Genomic DNA, 6,000 nt, shown 5'->3' on the forward strand with positions numbered 1-6,000 from the left:
CATCCAAAGGCTTTCTCCTGCAAAGATACTATTCAAGTTTTAAGTTTCAGAAGAAGGAAGTCTTTTCAAAGGTGGAAGCTAACGTTTCACGCAGAACATCACACTTGGTGGGAAAGAGTTCAGCAGTTCTCTGTCAGAGGGCAGCACAGGATGAATCCGACACCCACTGCAGCCTGACGGACGTGTCTGGCTGTGACTCCCAGAGGCTCAGGGTGGTGAACCGGCATTCTGAGGCTCTGGGAAGCCATCTGACCTTTAGGTTTCAGTCCCCACCTCCTCAAATGAAGATCGTAGTCATAAAACTCCTTCCTTGACCAATGGAAACTTTGGAGGTGAAAGAGTTATGGAAAGAAAATGGTTAAGAAGGTGCTCACACCTCCCCCACTTCCAGTTTGGGCAGTTCAGGAACAATAATGGGCTAAATTCAATCAGAGGTTCTGAAAGTGGGGTTCCAGGATCAGCAGCACCCGGGAGCTTATTAGAAATACAAATTTTCAGGCTCCACCCCCTGGCCTACTGAATCAGAACCTCTGGGAGCCCTCCAGGTAATTGCGATGCCCCACAGTTTGAGAATCACTGGGGCAAATAGTACTCCTACTTTCCGTCACTGACTGCAACCTGGGGCATCTGAGCTCTCTGGGCCCTGATTTAGATCGCAAATCTTGCCCCTTCAAAAAAGCAGGTCAGATTTTGCTTAGGCTTTTATTTCAAATTCTTCAGCATTTGGAACAAAACTCTTAAATTTTCAGAGGGTTGCTCTGGCAATGCAAACCCAAGAATTCTGAAAGGAGCCCATGGCCATGATTCTTCCAGGAAGGCCAGTACCCCTGGGGGGAGTGGGGGGGCTGAGCAGCAGCCAAGACTGAAGAAGGGGTGAGGCCACTGAACTCCCCTGCTCAGGCAGGAAGCATAAACGTCACTGGACTTCCCATCTCCTGGTCTGATAACGAGATAGAACTACGGAAAGCTTTGAGGAGAGTTCCCTCTGTTGGAAAAGGTTCTTCAAACATGGAGAAGACCAGAAGCAACAATGGAAGAAGACAAGTTACAATTATGGGGCACCTACTGGATGCGTTCACCTGCATAATTTAAACACATTTTGTTGATTAAAAAAAAACCCCAAGTCTCTGAGAGGTTAAGGAACTTGTCTGATGACCCACAGCTGGTGGTGGTGTCTTTGGGATTCTCACTTTTCTATTGACCATAACATGCATCTGGTCTAAATTCAGCAGACCACCCAAGAGTAAAGAGAAGTGGGAAGGGGGTGGGGGGGAGAGAGGAATGGGCATAGAATAAAAAGGTAGAATCTCTACAGGGATCAAAGGATGAAGCTGAAAGAGCACAAAAATATGCATCATTTTTTATATGTTGCCTGATACCCAAAATTAGGATGCCTTTGTGGTATCAACTCTGACATTTAAAGAAAGGGCATAAGATTAGACCATTCAACCGTAAGTGGAAGGAAGAAACAAAATAAAATAAAACCTTAGAATTCTCTTTGAAGTCGATCAAGTGTCAGGGCAGACACTTGGTTTCATGATGGTGGCTTCTTTTACAGACTTTCTTTGTCCTTGTCCAGAACAATTTTTCACTGTGGATCTGAAGAGTTGCTTACAATAAATTCACAGCAGAGCCCCAACAGGGCCCATCCCGTATACAACCCTCTGTTTCTGCAGATTATTGAAGAAGGTTGGATAAAAAGGTTTGTTTTATAATCTGTGATGGTTGTGTCCCCATGACGATTGAGTTTTGAGGCAGTTTACAATTTAGGAAGCTTATCACTGAAACAGCAGTGACTTGAGGCCCAGTGGTAAGCCTGCTAAATGGGTTCAGCAAAGTTCATTGTTCAACCTCAAAGAAGGAGCAGTTTACATTGGAGGAACCCACCAGGCCTGGGTAGAAACATAGTTCCATCATAGGCCCAGTGGCTGGCCCTCTGGACAACATAACAAATAGCTTGCTATTACTACTGTTACAGTTTTAACCTCTTGATCATGCAGCCCTACAAAGTCAGGGTGAGGAAAGAGCTGTGTTTCTGTTTCTCGCTTAGCTCCTAAAACAATGAGGACTAAGACTTTAAACTTGGCTTTCTTTCCAGGTTCTCAGTGAACAGAATGGAGTTTCTATCCATTTAACTATTTAAAAAATACATGCGTTACTGATCCCCGCCCCCCCCGGCCTGATCTTGGGGAATATTTGAAACATTGCCTAAAAGTGTAAGGAACAAGAAAAGCAATATTCATTTTAAACACTCAGAGGCAACCATGTTAATATTTTGATGTGTTTTTGTATTTCTTCCAGCTTTCCCCTCTGTATACAATAATATACTTACCATGGTCATGGTAATGTTACATGCGTGATTGTACCACTGTTTCTAAGTAACACAGGACAGTAGAAAGTTCCAGCCTTCCACATGCTTGCAAGTTACAGTTTTCTGGAGGAATGACATCCTTATGGCAATATTATCTGTCAGGCCTATAGGTTCTGCATGAGTCTTCCAGCATCCAGCAGGGAGCGAGGTCCATGGTTGCAACAGAGTAAATGTTTGCCGAACTGAACTGACTAAATTCGTGGTGATGAATTATAGCCAAAACCAGTATCATGTATGACTGGAGAGGAGAAAAAAAAAAAAGATGGCCCTACAGTGGACAGCTTCTCCGAGCTACAGGAAGGATCCTCCAGTGAAGATGAAAGAAAGGGTTAAGTTTGGCAGTCCAGAGCAAGACTAGATGCATCAACTGACAGGAAGGTCAGGCTTTCAAGGACTTACTTGGGGGTAAGAACAACAAAAATACCATTTGTCCTTATCACTGCTTTGAACATAGTCACCATAAGTCCCTCCAGTGGAAACACAACTTTGAGAGTTATGCTTTTCCTCTGCCTTTGATGTAAATTATAGAGCCCTTTTGATCCCTTTGTTGTGATTAATTCTACCACCAAAGCAACTCTAAATTGGTTAAAAGTTCATTAGTGTGCAACAATAGGAGCTTGATTAAATAAATTATGGTACATCCATACCATGAATACTAGGCAGCCAATAAAAATCATGCCTTCTTAGATTGTCTAATCACACAGAGAACAGCTTACAATATATAGTGAAGAAGGGGGGAAAAAAGCAGTTTCTAAAACAGTACTCACAGAATAATCATGTTAGACAAGGATTATAAGTGATTTTTATTTGTACGCCCTTTCAGATTTTCTATTATGAAAATATTACTTTGAATAAATATTATTATTATTATTTTTAAAGACTTTATTTATTTGACAGAGACATAGAGAGAGCACAGATAGGCAGAGCGGCAGGCAGAGGGAGAGGGAGAAGCAGACTCCCCGCAGAGCAGGGAGCCCGACGTGGGGCTCGATCCCAGGACCCTGGGATCATGACCTGAGCCAAAGGCAGATGCTTAATGACTGAGCCACCCAGGTGCCCCTGAATAAATATTATTTTTAAAACATGCTCTAAAAAAGAAAGTCTTTAAGTCATCAAAAAATAGAAGAAAGAGACACAAAGAAAAGGGAAAGAAAACGGGCCTATTTTCTTGTTTTCAAGGATTCCAAAGTTCAGATGAAGACGGAGGCCTGGGGCGGGGACTGAAGGCTTATCGGAAGAAGTGAGGTCTCAGAGTGGCTCAAGCAGTGGAAGGGGAATGGCTTCCAGAGTAGAGGGACAGAGTGATCAAAGACTTGAATACATCATACCCTGAAATGCCATTTCTAAGGACTCATCTCATGGAAATAGTCATAGCTTTGTACATAGATTGATCTCGAATAGCTTGAAGGATTCAGAGTAGCAAAAATTAGAAGCAGCCTCAATGGTCAACATTTAAGAGGATTCATTAAACCATAAGCCCCCCGCCCCCTTCATTAAGCATACTTGGTCTAAACAGCCGTGGATGGGACGTCGTGAGTTCAAGAGCGGCCCTGGCTGTGTCTGGGCCCGGGACTCTCTCCACCTGAGCCCACCTTATGCTGTGCAGTGTGCTGCAGACATCCTTAAGTTGCAGTTCTCCTCTCAAGACTTGGGCATGGCATGAACACGAACCAACTGGGTTTAGCTACAGGCTCAGCCACTGGGCCAGCTTTTCACTGCTTCCACAGAACACCCCCACGGCCCAGGGAAGGCCCTGACCGGCACTCACTGTCTTCCGAGAATTCGCCGATTCACCGGGACAAGCCTATCTGTGCCGCGCCACCCTGCTCTCTGTGGTTTTTCTCCAGAGCGTGGCCACAACCAGCCCTATCTTGAACTCGAGAGACCAGTGAAAAGCCACCATCGTTTGCCTTTATGCCTTGTCTTCTCCGCGGGAGGCTGTAAGAAGACCCCAGCCCCAGGGCGGCCAGACCCGCTGCCGCACAGCATCTGCCCGCATCCAAGTGGCCTGAAGGACACATGGGCTGCAAGTGGTTTGACAGCTGCTGCAGGAATTAGGGTTTTTGTGTTTTTTTTTTTACCCAGTGTTTGCTGCCTTTCTTCCCTGGATTTAAAAATAGAGAGGGGGAGGAAGGAGCCTCAGCTGTCTTCAGCGGAGCTGCTGGGAAGTGTCTTTCCCTTGAGCTACTGTTCCCCCCCGCAACTGTACCTTTCTCTTTTATTGCCTCCCCCACTTTCTGATGAAGTCATCACAGCAGAGATTGCATAACTGATGCAGAGGCCTATCTTGTGTTATACTGGGAGACAGGCCAATGTTTCCGTTTATAGACAAGAGCACTACCACGCTGCCAAATGGAGCTCTCTGCTGCAACCACTACAAGACAGGAGGAAGGGAAGGAAAGCTCCGAGCTGGGGGGGCGCACTGTGAGCAGAGGCGGGTACTTCCTCTACCTCCGGGCAGCCTTGGGAGGGTATTGGAGGGACACCGGCTCCGAGTGCCTGGGTGCAGCCCCTTCTGCCTGGCGCTCGGCTCTCCCTCTCCCCGCTCCAGGACACAGGGACGGTCTGTCTGGTCAGCCTGTTCGGTGTGTTTTTGGACTGCTGAACCTGTCTGTGGGCAAACCAGGTGTAATCACCCCGAGGCTCTGGGCGGAGGGCTGGCCTAGCCACACTCCTTCGAGCAGAAACCAGGCAGGCAGTTGTGGGGTTGGAAGAGGCCGGGACTTTGGGAAGGGAATGAGAAAGTAGGAAAAAAAGGAGTAACATTTAGAAATCTGGGGTTGGTACATCACATACTTAGAGATTTTGGCTGAGAACCAGGTTCTCAGAGGAAGCAAGTCTAGAAGAGGGGCTTATGGGCACGTGGGGATGGGGGTGGTCTTTGGACCCTGGATCTTACGTCCTCAATGATCCTCCAGTTGAGATTGTTAGCTGTATTCTTCACACAAGGTTTTACATAGGGTCACTGAGAAACCCGGACAGAACTGGAAGATACCTTCTATTTTATGCTTTTAAGTTGTACTCTGTTACCAGATCATACTGTTCTAAATCCATTATGAATTAATATTCTTTTTAAGTCCTGTGTTTATCCTGTGAATGGTAGAATAACACCACGCTATTTTTAAAAATAAAAATATATTACATATTTTTTTTAACCCTATTGGCATTTCTTCGTTTTGTAAATATATCTGGTGACTCAAAGAAATAGAAGTGGCCAGGGTCTTTTGTTAACCTTGAGAAGAGTTGGGGACAAAGTGGGATAAAAATCGTCTTAGAAGAAACATGGGCCCCAGAGATTCTCCTTGATTTCACCTGCGCTGCAGTATGCACAGCTCCAGACTCCTGCCTCACACTTGCAGTATCCTGGATAACGGAATCTGGAAACAATTCGAAATCATCCTCTATAGATCTTCAACTTTCACTCATTTTAGCAGAATTTCACTCAGGTAGCATGATTCAACACCACCTGGCATACAGCAAGTGCTCATAAATGTTTGCTCTCATTAGCACCAATATTAATAATGAGGAATTTAGAAGCTTTAAGTAGGGCCGGTATTTTCAGCTCCTATTTTCTTCTTTCTTAATGGTCAGATCAGCTCCTTAGCCTTATCAAGGAAAATACCCTTTTG

This window comes from Phoca vitulina, unplaced genomic scaffold (genome assembly GCF_004348235.1).
Source record: "Phoca vitulina isolate PV1807 unplaced genomic scaffold, GSC_HSeal_1.0 scaffold14, whole genome shotgun sequence".
In the NCBI taxonomy this organism is placed as follows: domain Eukaryota; kingdom Metazoa; phylum Chordata; class Mammalia; order Carnivora; family Phocidae; genus Phoca; species Phoca vitulina.